Below are 19374 nucleotides of genomic sequence, written 5' to 3' on the forward strand. Positions count from 1 at the left end.
TATGTTGGCTTATTAGAAGGATCCCACTGATTAATCAGTATCCTAAACATATAAATATATATATGCTCTTTCTAACATACTTAAATGCTTAAATTGGAATTGTACTCAAAAAGCACATAAGTTGAACTCTTGTTCCCCAGATGGTGGCATTAGCTTTAGAGGTTCTGAAGTCTATAAAATGGAGTGTAGTGGGAGGTGCTATCAAGGTCAATACCTGGTCTCTCGCTCTCTCTTTCTCTCTCTGCTTTCTGACAGCTGTGATACCAGCAGCTTCCTTCATGTTAATTAAGTTCAGCCCTAGCCCCTGATGCTAAGCACCCCTGGGCTTAACTGCCTAAAAATGTAAACAAACAAATCTTCCCTCAAGCTACTTGTGTCAGATGTTTTGTTATGACATCAAAAGCAGCTAACACAGTTGGGCTAAGTGGACTCTGCCACGTCCTTTCACTAGAAAGGAAACATAAAAATAAGCAGAAAAGTGGAAATACCCACCCAGGAATACTGTGCTTTCCAGTTTTGTGTTCTGAGGTGAAGCTGTGTCCTCACAGAACAGTGCTGTTGTCTCTATGCAGGTGAGTAGGGCTCTGAAAATTGTCTATTTACCTTTTTGTTGAGGAACAGTTCTCCTTTGGTTGTAGGAGCCCATTTCTCTTTACTGAAAGTCTAAGATGCGCCATCACAGTGTGTTTACAGTCTAATTTACAGTGGACCTGCTAGTGGTTTAATTAAAACTGCTGTTTTTGTAGATCAAAGATTCTAACAGCTTTTCTGTAGAATGATAGCAACATTACTTTTCAGCTTCCCTTACAGAAATAAAACTGAACAAATAAAAACTCCACTCCAATGAAAAGCTTTGCCTGGTAGCAAAACTTTCTCCCTACAGTCAGAGGGAGACTACAGCATATATGTCAGTCTCAGAACCTGACACCTAATACAGAAAAAATGCCAAATCCACAATTATAATTGTTAGCATTCTGCCTAAGCTCCGCCCCACAGTTACCTGGTAACAGGCAGGCAGGCCAGACTTAGTATAGAAGGTGCTGCTTGTCCTCTCCTCTCTTGCTCTGTTGCTCTTGCTCTTGTTCCTACTCTCTCCCCAATCCCTTCCCCCTCTTTCTCCACATGCTCATGGCTCTCTCTCTCTCTCTCTCTCTCTCTCTCTCTCTCTCTCTCTCTCTCTCTCTCTCTCTCTGCCTTTCTTTACCTCCATTACCCTCTTAACTCCCTTCCCCATGCCCTGAATAAACTCTGTTCTACACTGTATCATCCTGTCGCTTGTCCCTCAGGCGGAAGGAATGCCTCAGCATGGGTCTTCCCCCACACCTCCCCAGATCTCCATAGAACATCCCCCCCTTTATCTTTTATAAACACATCAATGATAATTTTTGTGTAGGATAGATGATTGACTATATGCTTGTCCCAATTTTAGTTTAAATGATATTTTTTATCTAAGAAAACTGTCCTCAGAAAACTTTCAAGAATAAACAATTGGAGCAAGGGATTGTCAACTCCAGCTAATACATCCACAAAAGAACTTGTACACCTCAAGCTCAGAGAAAATCATAAAATAGTGAAATGATTGTAAAAGCCATTTCATCAGAGCACCTATAGTAAGATAATGTCCACTAGGCACGGTAGGGAAAATGTACCTATGAAATAATACCATAGTGGCCAGAATTATAGCATAATTACAATGCCAACTGACCCAGCAACATGAATAAGGAAACTTCCCATGATCTTATCTGTAGATCAAGAACTAAAGGTCGTTAATGGCACTGAGAAATGAAAAATTAGATATTTCTAGGAATGAGCATAAGTTGTTCAACTCCAAATGGAACATACTGGACATTAGTATATAACATAAATGCTAAATGAACACATGCACACATATACATATAACAACAATAATTAAAGAAGAGACCATGGATTTGTGAGGATGGGTATAACAAGGGTAGGAATGATAGAAATAAATACAGTGTTTAAGTATGAAATACTTTAAAACTTCACCAAAAAACCTTTTGTTAGTTATGATAAAAGAACAAAAAATTAAAAGAATAATAAAGTGAATACTTAAAATGTAGTAATTATGAAATAATATTCATTAAGCACATACTGATACTCCTTCAAAGACTTGGCACTATATTAAATGCCAGGGTGAGGAAGAAGAATCAAGACTGAATGATGAAGCACTGAATGGCTATGTAGACATTGGAACCCACTCAGAAGGGAAAGTGGGGCAGACTCAAGGCCACTGAGTTCTACTAATAGAATTATTTCATTCTTCCAATGAAGCTTCATAGAATGCAGAAATTTGAAGCTAAACACAATGTGTTTTATTTCTGCTGACCTTATACTTCCAATATGAAACAGAGAGTGAAGATCATGATTTTACACACACACACACACACACACACACACACACACACACACACACACGCAGGCATGCGCACGTGTGAGCAAGTGTACACATATACAGCCCTCCAGAAGTTCTTTTATCTTTCACTTAAGGTCTCTTGTGTTTCAACAGCACACTTCATAAACCTTTTCAATAGTATGGCTAAAGTAACTTTAGTCCAATTTGCATTTCAATGATGTTAGGAAGAACCACATGTATGGCAAAGGCAGCACTGAACATTGCTGATGAGCAGCTGCTCTGGCTGGTGGAATCTTCCCTTACAATGACCTTTATTGAGTCTTTATACTTCTTCACTGGCTTTATATGGTTCTGAAAGGAATTCAGAATTATCCAAATGAATGGAGGGAGATCTATCTGTGTGCAACATTTTCGTAAGAGTTTGATATTACCCTTCCCATTCATGATCAGTTGTGTTATGTTATGCTTCACTGGAAAAGGAGCGGAGAGTTCAAGAAGGACAACATCTACCTTCTGGCTTCCAGGAGCCTGGGATTACTTCCCACATCACAGGAACACTGAAATCACATGCAATGTATTTGGCATGAATGTTTTATAAGTTTTTTTCTAATTTTTTATTATGATTGTGACAAAAGCATACACTTAAAAACTGAAAATATTTGGTTAAAATTGGGATATTAGAATACTGCTCCTATGTAACTTTTAATATCAAATACATATTTTAGAGATAAAGGAGATGACTAAGCCACTTATTAATCTAGGTGTATCCATTAAAAATGCACTAGCTTATGAGATTAAAAAGTTTGATGCTCAATTTGACAAATTACATTAAGATTCTACACAACCTCTCCTGTGTGCATCTGTCTGTCATTCAATTCCTGCCAATTCCTTGCCCACTTGTGACCAGAGACCCGTTCCACGCAGACAAAGGGACCCAGAGTGTCTGCAGCACTCTATTATTTCATCTAAATGTCCTAAAGAATAACTCTTTTTTTTTTTTTTTAAGACAGGGTTTCTCTGTGTAGCCCTGGCTGTCCTAGAACTCGCTCTGTAGACCAGGCTGGCCTCGAACTCAGAAATCCGCCTGCCTCTGCCTCCCAAGTGCTGTGAATAAAGGCGTGTGCCACCATGCCTGGCAAGAATAACATTTATGTAGCTGTTATTCTACACACATTTTTCTCTTAGGAAAATAGTTGAAAAGGCTGGCGCAAGACTGCTGAGATAGTCGGGGGAGCTTGCTGTATAAATGACGACCTAGGTTCAATCGGTTAAACCCACTTAAAGGTAGAAAGAACTGACTTCACAAAATTGTCCTCAGATCTCTCCATCTGTGCCAGGACACTGACAGGCTCAGCCCCCATCACAATAATAGTAAAACAAAATAAGTAGACAGAGTGATGGAGATAAATGGTTAGTAGATCAATGAAAGTGAATTCAGATGGAATAGTTACATACTAATATGGGAGGTAATTTTTATCCAGTGATTCTTTTTATTTAAATGAAATACGGCAATGTGAAAGAAGAGGCACAGATAATAAATAGAAAAGAATGGCTTGATGCCTTTTGGGGAGTGATGCACTCAAATATCATTGATGTACCACCGGTGTAACTTTATAAATTAACCTATTTAAATAAAAATTTATGGCTTATTGAAACATAACAAAAGGTCAAAATATTAGGTGTTTGGAAGAATTACAATCTGATATTTATTATAAACAACCTTGCTTCTTTTAAAATATTAGGTTTTAAAACTAATATTTAAAGAAAATTACATGAATAAAGAAAAAAATAAACTATATTTTTCATTACAGAAATGAGATCATGATGTATATTTTCTGTGTGCTCATATGTTTACATACTAGGTGTTAACTTGTCCCTTCAAAAAGTGGACTCATTGTTCTGCCCGAATTAAACTACACACACACAGACACACAGACACACACACAGACGTATGCACACACACACACACTCATTCTCAGAAATTCCTACACAGTAACCTAGCTTCCATTAATTCCCACTCATGTGATAACATGGTTTTATTGCATCATTGTTGGTCAGTCAATTTTGCTTTTGAATAGAAAATATTAAAATATAAATATAATTGTCCTATCTGTAATTATTACTTTTAGCTCTGTCTTTTGAACTCATGGCCTTGTACACAAGCCCCAATGAACTATTTCTCATTCGCTCACATCTCCTTTTTTTTGGTTTTTCGAGACAAAGTTTCTCTGTATAGCCCTGACTGTGCTGGAATACACTCTGTAGACCACACTAGCCTCGAACTCAGAAATCCGCCAGCCTCTGCCTCCTGAGTGCTGGGATTAAAGGCATGTGCCACCACTGCCCGACTCTCACATCTGCTTTCTTACTCAGAATTCTTCCAGTGTTTTTATACCTATTTCTACTTCAGGGAGGGAAATTTTATCAGGCATTCAGAATTTTATACCTAAACAATCACTGTGTTTTATAATAGTTTAATCCAATGGGAGTGAGTCTTTGGGTTCAATCTCCAACATGTTGGCACTCCTAAAATGCATAGATCTTAACTCATGGGAACTCAAGACTTACGGAAAAACACCTTTTCTTTTCCTCATTTGATCATATTAAATTAAGGATATAAAGATTTAGAGATTTTCCTGAAATATCTGTTTTTTTCTTGTTGTAAACAAGAAAATGTTGTAAACAAGAAAATGTTGTAAACATTGGTGAAAGCTATGTGATATAGAAAGAGAAATTTAGGTATGTAAAGTACATGACTTTAAAGATGGAAGAAGAAGGTCAGTGACACCATTGCATTCTTTGGCCATTTTCTCACTGTTTCACTTCCAAATTTGTTGGATGATCTGTCCAAATGCCTTTCTGTCCTCTGGTAATCAGAAAATATACCAGACTACAGTCTTAAACCAAAAATATTTGGTTTGGGAAACTTTGGTCTTCTGTGTACAATAGAACATGGAGCTTGAATGTATCACAGGGTGGGGAGAGACAGAGACAAGATCATGAATTTCTAATTTAAAAGAAACAGCATTGAGGATGAAGAAAGTCATGGGCTCATTTGGAGGCTTAGCTTTGGAGGGAAAGGATTATCTCCTGATGTCAGGAGGGACTAGGAAGGGATCCATGCAAATTCAGAGCATGTTTCTGTTGATAGAATGTAGAGGCTCTCAGGTTGAAAGTTCTGATTTAATTTAAGGTGATCTGAAGAGAGGTGAGTAGGAATACAATTCCCTTTGGTACCTGTGAAAATTAGGAAACGTGTTTAGCAGAGTTGTGAGTAAATCCCTCTGGTAAGCAGACAAATCTCAGTTTGTATGAAAGCCCCAGTACCGGGGAACGCCAGGGCCTAGAAGTGGGAGTGAGTGGGTATGGGAGCAGGGCAGGGGGAGGGTATAGGGAACTTTCAGGATAGCATTTGAAATGTAAATAAAGAAAATATCTAATAAAAACAAAACAAAACAAAACAATCCACAAATGTTAAATTATGCCTTTCTCTTATTAATTGATGACATTCTAGACTCAGAAGAAATTGAGTGATTAAGTTTATCTAAAAACTAACATTAAGTTTGGAGAAGTATGGATTGAAATGAAGTATTAGTCAGCCTTTTGTCATTATGACAAAAGTTGTGATTAATTAATTTGCAAAGAGGGAAGGTTTATTTTAGCTCACAGTTGTAGAGGTGTTTGTTAGTCCATGACTAGTCTGATGCTTTGGGTCTGTGGCAGCATATGCTGTTAGAGAGACTTAGAATAGCAGAAATACTGGTTGCATGGCCAGGAAGTGGATAAGAGGCAAGACGCATCCAAGTTCCCATCATCTCTTGAGAATAATTTTAAATGACCTAAGTGATCCACCAGGGTTCACCTCTTCAAGTATCGATGAGCCCCTAGTAGAGCTCGGGAAGAAGCCTCTAGCATAAGAGGACTTTGAGAGAGCTATCCAGATCAAAACCATAGAAAACATTAAAATAATTTTTTGAAATATTTTGGATGAATACAAGAGATGCTGAAAAATTTGATAAAGTACTCAAAGCTTTTAAAATCCATTTAAATGTATTTTGACAAATGTATACTGATTAATAAATAAAGATACCAATCAATACATTTTATTTTTAAGCAAATATTTATGAAAAATACTTTTCGTTGGAAACTTGAAATAGAGCAAAGCAACTACATCATGAATATCCACCCACAACTAACACTTGTCTTTAAATAAGGGGCATCAGTACTCAACCAAACATCACCATAACTTAACTCTTTTTGTTTTAGCATGGTAGGCACACCATAAACTCTTAGCAAACTAGAGTGCATTAGCATTTTTTTGTTCTACACATATTTTCATTTCACCTTGATGCTTATACATGTATTATTGCATGATGGTCATTTTTACTTGTTTACCCATCACAGATAGTTTTCTTGTCACAGAATATTTCATGATGGTTCAGTGTCTAAAGTATGAACTTTAATCATTTATCAATGTATTGTAAAATGACCACTGGTATCACTTCACCTAGGGCAGTTTCTCGACTCTTAGGGAAGGCTTGCATAATCAAGCATGATCCAAACAACCCGATCCTGCTCATTCTTCCTGCCAGAAGCGCTCATCCAACATCCTCTTTCCCATCCAAGTAATAACTAAGTTATTTCCTATTCACGAGACACCATAATGGTTTTTTTTCTAAAAGACTCCTATATTATGTGGACTCTACCAGTCTGTATGCTTGGTTCAACTAAAATGGTGTCATTTCTAAAGTTTCCACTGAGCAAAACTTTACAGTTTTCCTCTTTACAGTTTTGCAGCTTTGCAGTGCCTCAATTAGAACATGGTTTGCTTCACAGGAGGCTGTTAGTCACTCATCATTAACTGATTGCTGATTATATGTCCTATCTCTGACTTAGAGGTGGGACATCAGAGGACATAGCATTCCTTAATGGTTCACGATTCACTTCCTCAGCCCTGTCTCATAGTAATGTGAACTGCTCACCATTCCTGCTGACCACAAGGCCTTGCTGCTTCCTATTGTTTCAATTCCTCTCCCTGGGATGCTTTCTTTTTCCTTTACCTAAAACCTCCATTAACATCTTAGATTATTAATTGGAATTTTATCTTCTACTTAAAAAGGGTCTTAGTTTTAGTCTTAGTGTGACACTATTTTTAAATTGGAACATTGTCTTCTGTTTTCTCTTTGCTATGCATATCTACATTTTATATGAAGATTTACCAAGCATAGAACACATTGCAGATCACTGGCAGGTATTAATGTAATTATAGGGAATGACAATTTATTAGGAACTGAAGTCTCTTTCACTTAAGATTCTGCACATTATTTTATTTTATTTTTCATTTTAGTTAAGGAGGATGCTTCATTTTTTTCTCTTACATGAAAATTTGTTTTTTAATGAACACCAAAGTGATGCTTAAATATCCTAAAATTCATTATTAGATTCCAATGGCTGTTTACTTCAAGTGAACATTCTCATTGAAGACGAGTTTGTTTTTCTTCAATAAAAAAGCATTTGGAAGAGAAGTGGCACATGTATATGTTTGACTCTCAGTACTAAGCTTCGCATCACCTCCTGTGCTGGCAGCCCCCACGGCGCTTGCCTTGTCACTGCTGTTGTGTGCTCTCTTCATAGAGCCAACACCTGTGGCCACACAAGAGAGTGTCATAAGAGCTGCAGGACTCAGATGCCAATGCTGAAATAAATTCTAAGGCAGAAATTTTTGGATGTGTGACTGCCTCTATTTTTTGAGCCTTTCAGGAACTGTTTGGCTTGGCCAGGATGTGGAGTGTCCAAAGCCTACATTCCCTACTATGCTCTTTGACCGTTCCTCTTTCAAAGTAAAGGTGGAGGTTTTCATGGCAGAGCAGAGTTGTTAATAGCACAGATTCAGAAGTCCAACTTCCTTCAAGAGAAACTTTAATTGGCTACTAAGTCTCTGTGTGATTTTGAGCAGTTTATGGCCATGATAGGCCTGAGAGTTTTCTCTTCTGAAATATGAAAACACTATTACCTAATGAATTGCAAATGGCTGGGTTCACATGCATAACACTTTCTGCCTCAGGCTTTGCATGGTGAGGCTGTAAAAGCACTTCCTATTATCATATAAATTCTCCAAGCTTAGAGCAAGATTTTAGAGTTTCTCTTCTATATCTTTCTAAGTGGTAACATAAAGTTACCAACTGTAAAGTATAATCTAACACAGACATCAATTTGCTGGTTCAATTAAAGACAATTTAGTAAAGTGTGAGGGACAACAGAAAGCTGTGGGTTTCATACATGTTCTAAAAACCAAACAAGGGTAATTTATTCTTGGGTTTCTGAATTGACTAATCACCACTCCCATAGTAATTATTGAGTAAACATGTATGTTCAGTCCTTCATTATTCCTGTCAATTATTTTCACTCACTTTAAACAAATGTATATCTGAAGGACTTACAATGTCCAAGGTATAATTCTAGAGCTTGAGAATAGGCCAGTGACTAACTCAACCCAATGCCTTTCTGTAGTACAGCCTGTTTTAAATAAGTGCAGAGAGAGTAAAGATGTGAACTGTGTGGTATAGGGAAGGAAAACGGGCAATGCCATGATAGGCAATTGAACTATTCTGGAAGTGGAGAGGACAGAATATAAGAGTGGTTCTGGAATGCTGTCTTCATTGCAGCACCCATGCACTCACAGCAGCAGTAATTTCCTGAATATGACCTATATTAAGGATGGGATCTGTCAATGTTCTACAATGAATAGGCACATGAGACCTCACACTTTTCTGACAAGCTACAAGCAGTTAATAGTCTCCAGGGGAAAGTGATGTGATTCTGTGGAGTAGACACAAGTACGCTGTCCAGGCTTCAGGAGATAATCTCCACTTGATCTTATTTAAGTGGATCTAAATTAAAGTCCATGGGTTACACACAGAACAAAGGTAAGAAATTAGGAAGGACTTGATGGGTGGAAGTAGTCATCAAGCCCCTGCTGTGAGAAGACAGCTTTGAGCAAAGATTTGGAGAAGCAAAAAGAGAGAGCTTTGTCTTCCATCTGTATGAGCATTGTAGGCAGAGCAATGATGGTATGTCAAGGCTCTGTGGATGGGTGAGCCTGGCATGCTATAACAAAAACTTAGTATTTAGTGCAAAATAAACCTTGGGCAGCTGTGGGTAAAGGTGTCATATGATCTGTATCGGTGAGGAGATTCACTGTGGCTGTTGAAGTTTGAGGTAAGACCAGTGATGGAAAATTCAGTTTGGGTTAAGGGCAAAATATGAAAAATGATTTAGGAGGCTACAATAAATATGCCGTATAGAGGGGATTTTTTATGAAGAGTTTAAGTGAAGAATTTTCAGTCTTTTAAAGGGCCAGCTAGTAATTATTGTAAAGTTTTTTATTATTATTTTTCATAAAATATATTTTAATCATATTTTCCTCCCCAAACTCCTTTTAGATCCTCCCCATCTCCCAATGATCCAATGTCATAAATAAAACAAAAAATGAAAATCAAAGTAGACAAAAAAATTAAGGGGAAACAAAGTAGAAAAACAGAATGTACATAAGAAAGCATGGAGTCCATTTTGTATTGGCTTACTATATCTGACCACTTCTGGCATGTGATTGACACACCCAGTGCTACTCTATTGGAAAACAAATGATTTTTTTTTTTACTTTCTCAGTAGGTCAGTTGCTTCTTGGTGAGGGGTGCAACTTTGTGTCAGTTTTCCTTTCTCGGTACTAGGATGTTGTTTGGTTTGAACCTGTGCAGGATTTGGGCATGCTGTGACAGTCTCTGTGGGTTGCTATGTGTCCTGTTTCTGGAAGATACTGTGCCCTAAGTCATCTATGCCCTCTGAATCTTACAATATTTGCCCCTCCTTTTCCATAGAAATCTCTAAACCTTGAAGAGAGCAATTTGATAAAGATAACCCATTTAGGGCTGAGTGCTCTGTATCCCTCACTCTGCACACTGCCTAGCCCTGAATCCTCTGTAGTTCTTGCTTACTGCCTGGAAAAGCTTCTCTGATGTGGGCTGGACAATGTTTGGTTCTACAGACAAAGCAATATATTTATTGTATTTCCAGATGCAAATATTTTAGACTTTTTGTGGGCTACATAGCCTCCGTTACAATGGAGAAATCAGTTCTAGTATACTACCAGAAATGTAGCCACAGACAACATCTGAAAGTTGGGTGAACTCTGTTTTAATATGATTTTTACAAGACATAGGTGCTTATCAAATCTGGTCTCCTAGTTGTAGTTATGTGACTCTAGCTTAGATGTTTACTAGGTTTACTTAAAAATTCATGAGAACTGGCAAATTCTGATTCTGAAAACTCGAATGTGGAGTCTTAGCCGTGCTTCTGTATGGTGATCTTTCCCTTCCACAGGGATTTCACGCAGCTGTTCTTTTTCACGAGAAGAATAATGTTAGCAATATTTAGGTTCCATGGCATTTTCAGAACCTCACTGATCTAACTCATATATGTGAGTTCCATGTTTTAACACATGCCATCATGGCTGATATATGCTGACTGTTGTTATTCTTGACTAACTCAGCAACTTCAACTTAAACAGATTTGTACCGAATATTAAAGAGGTAATATTTGGGGCATCTTACGCTATGTCAAATTAGAAAAAAAAAACCTTAATTATATTTATTCTACTTTGCAGACTGTCAACTTGTACTAAGTACAGGTGGATAAAGTGGCTCTTGTTAACATGCGATGTTCTTGGTGCCTACTTCTAAAGTTTGTGTTGCTATAATTGTCTTCTTCTGAGAATATCTAGGATCTGTACAGTTATGTAGCACCACTGGTCATGTGCTTTTGAGTTTGATGAATGCTTTGGCTACTGCAATGTATAACCCAATGACTTCATCCTGATTACTGTATAGCTATGCTCTCTTGAAGAACAGGAAGGCTAAACCTACCTTCTTTCCTTGCTTTTAGACATAAAACATAGTTTTCAGTCTAAAATTATTAAGAGAACTGTTAAGATTGAAATAAAAATTTAAGTTATTTAGTTTTGTCCTTTGCTGTTTCCACCTTCAAGCAGTGCCTACCTTTTCGGATCTACAGTAATATGAAAGGAACATGTACTTACCACAGTAGGGCACAGCTTACCCTCAATTTCTCTTCCTCACTCAATAACCATTTCAGCCATGTAAAAGTTTCTTTATGGACCATGTTTGGTTTTTGTACAAATTAATGCATTTTTTTGAGGGTTGGGAGGATTTGTAATATGAATTCATTTTACAAAGAGTGTTAGACTTAAAAGTCAGGTGGATTTTTATTTGGTTATTTTTTGTTTTTCTACTTATTTTAAACAGCGTCTTTCTTTGTACCTGAAATTGACCTTGAATTTACTATGTAGGCAAGAATGGCCTCTAGCTCACATTTCTCCTGCCTCAGGCTTCTGAATAGAGGATTACAGTATTCAGTACAATTCTTGGAAGCTGTATATTTTATTACCAAAATTTTCTATGTAATTGAATAGATAATGGTTAATATAGTGAAAATAATTTAAAATTCAAAATATGGAGTAAGTGAAACGGTTCAAACAAAATATATTTCATGAAAAAAATCTAAATAGATGTTTAGACAATTCACTATGATGTATGTAAAAGGAACAGCATTAGAATGCATTAGTGACAAATACTCATGTTAATTTTAGATTGTGTTTACTTTCTATTTCTAAAGTGGCCTTTCAAAATTGTTTAAGGTATTTTAAGAGACAAAGAGAACAGGTTTTTTTTTCCTAAGTGAGTCATAATTCAAATATTCCCTAAATAAAAATTGACAGAAATATTCTGGTTGGGCACTAATGGAGTGAAGGAGCCACACTGGACATTCACAGAGAACACCCCTTCCTATAGCACCATAACTTTAGTAAATGGCTAAGCGATCCCTTTCAGGGTGAAGAAGAGTACAATAAGATTTCACAGTGAGTACTCCATGCATTGCTTTGGCATTGATTTTGGTGATGTGTGGCTATATCACTTGGGAAATATACCAAATAATCTGAGTGAAATACACATCATAAAATTCTTTCATTTACCTTTCAAATTAAAAGCTCTGGTTTGACAACAGTAAAAATGTGTTTTCAAGTTCATGCTACAGTGTAGGATTATTGTTATGTTCTTAATCGGATCCCATTAAAACAGAAAAAAAATTCTAGAACTTTGAAAAATAGTGAGAGCACAGTTTTTAATGAGATAATGATTGCTTTCTTTAAATACTAAAATCTAATTTGTTATCACGCCAAAGAGAAGACAAAATGTTAAAAAAAAATTCTGGATGATTGCCATGGGTTCAATAGATTTGTCTTTAATTCTACTATGAAATAAAGACTTTTTTCTCATTATAGACATCTAGGACATATCGAGAGGTGCTCAAATAAGACCTCAGTGACACAAAATACTCTGCAGCCCTAAGAAGAACTCAGTGAAGATCTTATACCATAACTAGGATGGCAGTCTTTGCTTCCATTTCCCACAAAATCCATGCTTCACAGATTCTAGTCAAGGCTCCCCATCCATAAAACTCTATGAAGTACTTTGTCTTCATGCTTGGGTCTGTGTCACCTGGAATGCCCTCTCTGTTCACTCACATGTTTATAAAAATTTTGATTATTTCTGCTCCTTTTGTGTCTCTCACAAAGAGGATTAGAGTCTTGAATATGATTTTGTTCATGCCTTTTAATACATGCTGCCTTGGTATCTTCCGCTGACCTTACACTAATGATTAGTGAGTGATCCATGCACTGACTAACATCTGACATTAGTGAGACATGGCGGCTACAAAAGATTTGGTATTGCTCCTCGGATATTCCTTGAGCATCTTGTTTGCCATTCTGTAGAATGAATGCTAGGACACAGTATGCAGTTGAGCCATGTTTGATCATTAATAAAAACATTTGTGGCAGGAGCTGTAAAAGAAATTAGTACTATGTCTGATAGAGATGTTGCTAAGGTGATGAACCAGAAGAATTCTAGAGTCACCTAACAGTTAGAGACAAATTACCCCCCAAATAAGAGTTTTTCTGTGGCTGTAAACAAGAATCTATCAATTTTGGGCTTAAATATTAAGACTTCTTAAATGAAAATAAATAAGGTGTGTGTATGTTTGCACATGAATAACATACCATTTACTCTTACAATTAGGGAATTTTCAATTCATTACAGGTTACTTTTATTAAGTGATATAGTATTTAATAGCCAGAGCTGTTTTTCATACTGAACACCGTTTTTTAAGACTTTGACAAGTCTCAATTTATCGGAGACCCGAGTGAACAACAAGTAGTCAGGAACTGATGCAAAAGCAAGAGGAATTTTATTGTTCCAGCATTCTGGGGTCGCCCTACACACAAAGGAGAGAGAGAACGACCACACACAGCCTGTTTGGTAAGTTTTTATACAGTTTTAAGAGCAGCAACCATTAGGCACAATGTGACTGGCAGATTGAAAAGTCACAGTGTGACTTTTAAACTGATAGGACTTTAGGGAATGAGGTGGCAAGGACTTCCCTTGTCTGTAGGTGGCCAACAGTCAGTCCACTCTGTGCCATGTGTCTATGTGGTGCTCTTGGCCTCACACACATGCAGGTGGCAGATGGTTGGTTCCCCTTACCCACTGTGGTCTGAGGAATGTAATTGGTCTCTCTTCCTTCTGGAGGGGAGGGGTGCCTAAGTGTTCCATGACCTTTCTCTTCCAGGAGTGCAGGGGCCTGCTGGAATTTTCCAAAGGTCCTGAGGTGACCTCTTCACTTTCATTCATGAATAAGAATACTAAAAAATTAATTGGGGATTTAACTCAAAATATGATAGGATCACTGTGCTGCTAATAATGGTAATAACAATAAAGGAATTATATCTCTAGTAATAGTATTTCCTTTACAAGCATTTTGTGTATAATTCATACTTAATGACACAGTAGGTAGGTTTATTTATTCCTTTTTTTTTTCATCAGTACAGAAAACTAACTCAAAACTAGTGATATTTGAGCACATATTCAGGGTCAATTGTAGTAACTTGTAAAGCTTGAATTTCAAATCAGGTACTTAACATTGTGGCCTTAGATCACATTTTACTGGCAATATCTTGGCTACAGGATTTTTACTTGGGTATGCAAAAAACTGTCAGGTGTTTTAAGGCTTCATCTAAAGTATGGGCCTGAAGGGAAGTAGGGGAAGGAGTGAGGATAGCCCACGTTCGACCAGAGTTCCTCCTGTGCTCTGGGCAGGCAGACGCGTGAGGGCTGCCAGATGCTTTCCACTCGGCCGGGTGGGCATCTAAGCCAGTGACCCCACTTGACTGGGGATGGACAAGGGGCAGCTCCTGATACCAGGAGCCCTGGGGCAACATCTCAGCACTGGAGTTATGGGAGAGTGGGCAGAGGGAAAGAGGTTCCCACACAGGCGAGAGTCATTACTCTGGGCCTTGACTGGAGCACAGGATGGCCTTCAAAAGGGAGATTAGAAACGGCTCATTAGAGGAAAGCCTATCCCATCACCCAAGTGCAGCGGGCCTTGATGAACAGAGAGAGTCTATGGTTTTAGAGCTTTATTGTAGAAAGGCAGGGAGAAAGGTAGGAGAGAGAGAGAGAGAGAGAGAGAGAGAGAGAGAGAGAGAGAGAGAGAGAGAGAGAGAGAGAGAGAGAGAGAGAGAGAGAAAAGAAAGGCTAGAGTAAGAGGGAGAGAGAGTAAGAGAGTGAGAGGAGAATAAGAGAATGAGAGGAGAGCATGAGGAGAGGATGAGTAGAGAGTAAGAGAGAACAAGGAGAGAGGGTAAGAGGAGTGAACGAGGGGAGAGAGTGAGGTGGGGCCAAGCAGCCCCTCTTATGGTGGGCTGTCATCTTACTGTTGCTACTGGGGAGGAGTGTAGCCTAAAGGCCAGAAGCTTGGGACATTGTCTACTTGACTACTAGCCACACACTTCTCTTGTGGGGGCTGTGGAGGTGGTAAATTTGACAGTAGCCTTGAGTCCAGGAGACATGAAGGAAGGCCTACTGTCCCATGTAGGTGAATTATCACCACTGGGTCCCGGAGTTCCACACCTCAACTCGACTGGAGACCAGCCTGTTTGTGAATAGCCCATTGCCCCTCACTAAACTAACCAGTACCCTGGAGCTCTTGACTCTAGCTGCATATGTATCAAAAGATGGCCTAGTAGGCCATCACTGGAAAGAGAGGCCCACTGGACAGGCAAACTTTATATGCCCCAGTACAGGGGAATGCCAGGGCCAAAAAGTGGGAATGGGTGGGTAGGGGAGTGGGGAGGAGGGTATGGGGGACTTTTGGGATAGCATTGGACATGTAATTGAGGAAAATACTTAATTAAAAAATATTTTAAAAAAGAATTTTTATTTCAAATCTAGGAACTATTTTTTATTGCATAATAAGATTTTGTTTTCTTTAGTTCTGTTGTATCATGGTGAATAATGCCTAAGGCACATTGCTAAATAAAACTTTACATCTGACATAGGTGGGCTTTGAGGTTTCAGAAGTACACGCCAGACCACTATTTCTCTCTCCCTTTGGCTGCCTGTGAATCACTATGTAAATGTCAGCTACTTCTTCAGTGTCATATATACCACCATCTTCCCAGACATGATGGTAATAGACTGAGGTACTGAAAGTATAAGCACGCCTCTGATTAAATACACTCTTTTATGAGAGTTGCCGTAACCATGATGCCTTTTCACAGCAATGGGAGAGTAACTAAGAAACATGCCAACTACACTGACAGCAGAGCCATTCGTAGAGATTGTATGTAACTGTTCTTGTTTCTCCATTTAGGCTATACTAAGCCAACAAATGTCTGAACCAAAAATTAACTAAAGGCACCTATTCATCAGGACTTTCTGTACACTGACAGTTTATTTTACTATTGTGCTTTCCTCTTTCTGTCTCCACCCTTGCTGTAGTTTAGTCTTTGCTCAATAATCTTCTTTGATAGAACTTGCTAGATTATGTCACTTATTCCGGATATGTCACTTATTCGGGATCTACCGTCAAATCACCTCAATTTTTTTTTTTTTTTTTTTTTTTGGTTTTTCAAGACAGGGTTTCTCTGTGTAGCCTTGGCTGTCCTGGAACTCACTTTTGTAGACCAGGCTGGCCTCGAACTCAGAGATCCGCCTGCCTCTGCCTCCCAAGTGCTGGATTAAAGGCATGTGCCACCATGCCCAGCCTACCTCAATTTTTTAAAGCTGCACTATTTTACTAATTTTATTGTTTGATAATTAAATACAAGAATACAGTGTGTTCTGAGTATTCCCTGCTCAAATTCTTCTTTATTGCCTTTTATATCTGTTAACATTTCTTACCTGCTCCCATCCCTTTTCAAAGTGCAGGACTTTGAGTTTGCTTTCTGACATGCTTGGTTGATGCAGGGGTACCTTTGTGATTATGTATTTGGAAGCATCCATTAGAATCTGGTGGGGTTATCAGTAGCTACAGAACTCAAGGCAATGATTTTGTCACTTCCTGAATCCATCAGGAGTTAACAGTTTTTCAGTGGGAGTCGGGCTCTCTCTACCCTCTATGTCTGACTCTTGATGTACCCATTCTTGGCAGATACAGAGCAGCAGGCATCCATAGATGAGATGATTTTAAGATTGTAAAAGTATATCTTGCCCAGAAGATGACATTTCATGGTCCTACCAGTTCTTACATTCTTTCTTTACCTCCTTTTTGATGCAATACCTCAGTCTTTTTTTTTTTTTTTTTTTTTTTGCTTTTTCGAGACAGGATTTCTCTGTCCTGTAGATCAGGCTGGCCTCAAACTCAGAAATCTGCCTGCCTCTGCCTCCCAAGTGCTGGGATTAAAGGTGTGAGCCACCACTGTCTGGCTAATACCTCAGTCTTAATCTGAAACAGTAGAGTGTTTCTCCATAATAGGGAAGCTCACTGATGTGGCTTCAGCCTATTTATTCTCAACTCACTGTTCCCTTTTCTTAATCCAAGATGATTATTAACCTGTGAGTTAAGAAGGACAAGAAGAAATTCTGCTATGGAAAGAACAAGGCATTTTGCCCATTTCTGCCTGCTGTTCCTAGCTCAGTTATAAGACTCTTTGTCACTGCTCATATACTCCCATCTTCCTTGGCTGCTTCACTGTCTTTGTTCAATCAGGAAGGTAAAGTTATACTTAAGGTTAGCTTCCTCCCATTGGAATGGTTTATCCTCAGTTTTGGCAACTGGAAGAAGGTTCCTGTTTAATGATTCAATCGAGCCATAGATGTAGTTAATGTTTATAAATAAATGTGTTTGGATTACTTATAAAAATACATTTGAAACCCCAACAAGTTCAATATAATACAGATAATTACTTGAGTGTTTTCATGGGAGATTCACCAAAACAAAAGCCTACCAAGAAATTTTTGAGTTTGGTTTATGTGTTTGGAGAAAAGTTTTCTTTTCCTGATTTGGACATCCTTCAATGAAGCATTAAGATTCATTATCCATCCTTACTTATATCACACTTGAATAGACTCTAAAAGATTCTTAACATTTGACTTTACTTATCAGTTATCTTAGTTTTATCATCATCCCTAATTTTATCTATAAAATAGTGTTCAGGAGTCAAGCAGCACAGTCATGAAAGACATCAAAATGTTAACAAGTATAGTAATTACAAACTAGATATGAAGAAGACAAAGAAGAGAATGGTACCTTTATGTATTACAGACATTAACAATCCTCGCTGGATTGGACCAGGGTTGCCTCACAGGGAATGACTAACTTTGACTATCTAGTCCTATCTGAAATGGGGTTGTAAAGAATCATCTGATATCAGAGTGTTACTAAATGTAACAATTAGTGACTAAAGGTTAAGAAGATTAAGAATAGGATGGCACCTATGATACATAGTGTACATTCTAAAAATTTTATCTTTCAGAACACTTTCCTATACCCTTTCAAGTCTCTCTGGAAGAAGTTTTAAAGATACTGCTATCAATTCTTCCACTTTGATATGTGTTGATACTAGTACATTGATTTCCTTAATGTTAATTGCTATGTCATCCTTTTATATTATTTTTAAATTGGCATCTAATGTTTTTATGCATTTTAAAAGTCAAAACATATATGCAGTAAAAGTCCCTAAAGTAGACAGAGATACAACCATTACCTACAAAAATGCTTCTGTCCATCTCATGAGCACCTCTTGCATAGACTTTTTTTTTTGAGACAGCACACATATATAAAATACGATCCACAAGCATTTGCTAGATTTCTGAAAATATGTTATGTGGTGAGCAGAAAACCTTTCTGCAAATATACTAAACAGAAATATAAAAGAGCAATGAAGGCATGCCAAAACAACTCAAAAATTTTCCCTTTTCTGCTTTGCCAAACATCTCTCTCCCTGGAACAATTATAGTGTTATAATATGTAAGACATAAAGTGCCCTTAAATTCTATGATTTGGTCTTGCTAATTAATCAAGCAGAGTGAGGCAGGCACCAGAACCCTCAGCATGACACATGATGTTCAGCATGACACATATGCATTCAAAGATGGTTGGTCAGAGGCACCGAGAGATAACTTAGAGCTTGTGGGTGCTATCTGAGGCAGGCTGCTATCTCACAGTTATTGAACCTTCAACTTTGAAATCTTAAACATCCTTTAGATACACAGATATAGTCAACACCCCACTGATATCTGCTGGAGAGTTAATGATAGAGTCATTTACTTGATATATTTGCACTTAATTTGATAGACCAGAAATCAAAGAGTGATCTTGGGTAGTTGCCACTGGTAGAGAAAAAAGGACTTAGTGCTTGTTGTTCTCAATGCTCCAATTTTAACAAACTTGCAGGGCCAATTTGCTTAGAATAAGAAGCTACTGGTTTGATTTTGTGTTGCTTTGTTTTGATGCTGGGACTCACTGTATATCTCTGGCTAGCCTGTACTTGTTACTTAGACCAGACTAGCATAGAGCTCATGGAGATCTGTCTGCCTCCACCTTTCCCTTAAAAATGCTGGGATCAAAGGAGAAAGTCACCATGC

The 19374-nt window shown here is 37.9% G+C and overlaps 1 protein-coding gene across 15 annotated transcripts in view; it reads right to left on the minus strand.

The window, feature by feature from the left end:
• The window catches only part of Gria4 (glutamate receptor, ionotropic, AMPA4 (alpha 4)), a 378342-nt gene that overhangs the window by 227311 nt on the left and 131657 nt on the right, over nt 1–19374 (minus strand). The gene's annotated exons all lie outside the window — the stretch shown is intronic.

The sequence above is a fragment of the Mus musculus genome, chromosome 9 (assembly GCF_000001635.26).
Source record: "Mus musculus strain C57BL/6J chromosome 9, GRCm38.p6 C57BL/6J".
In the NCBI taxonomy this organism is placed as follows: Eukaryota; Metazoa; Chordata; class Mammalia; order Rodentia; family Muridae; genus Mus; species Mus musculus.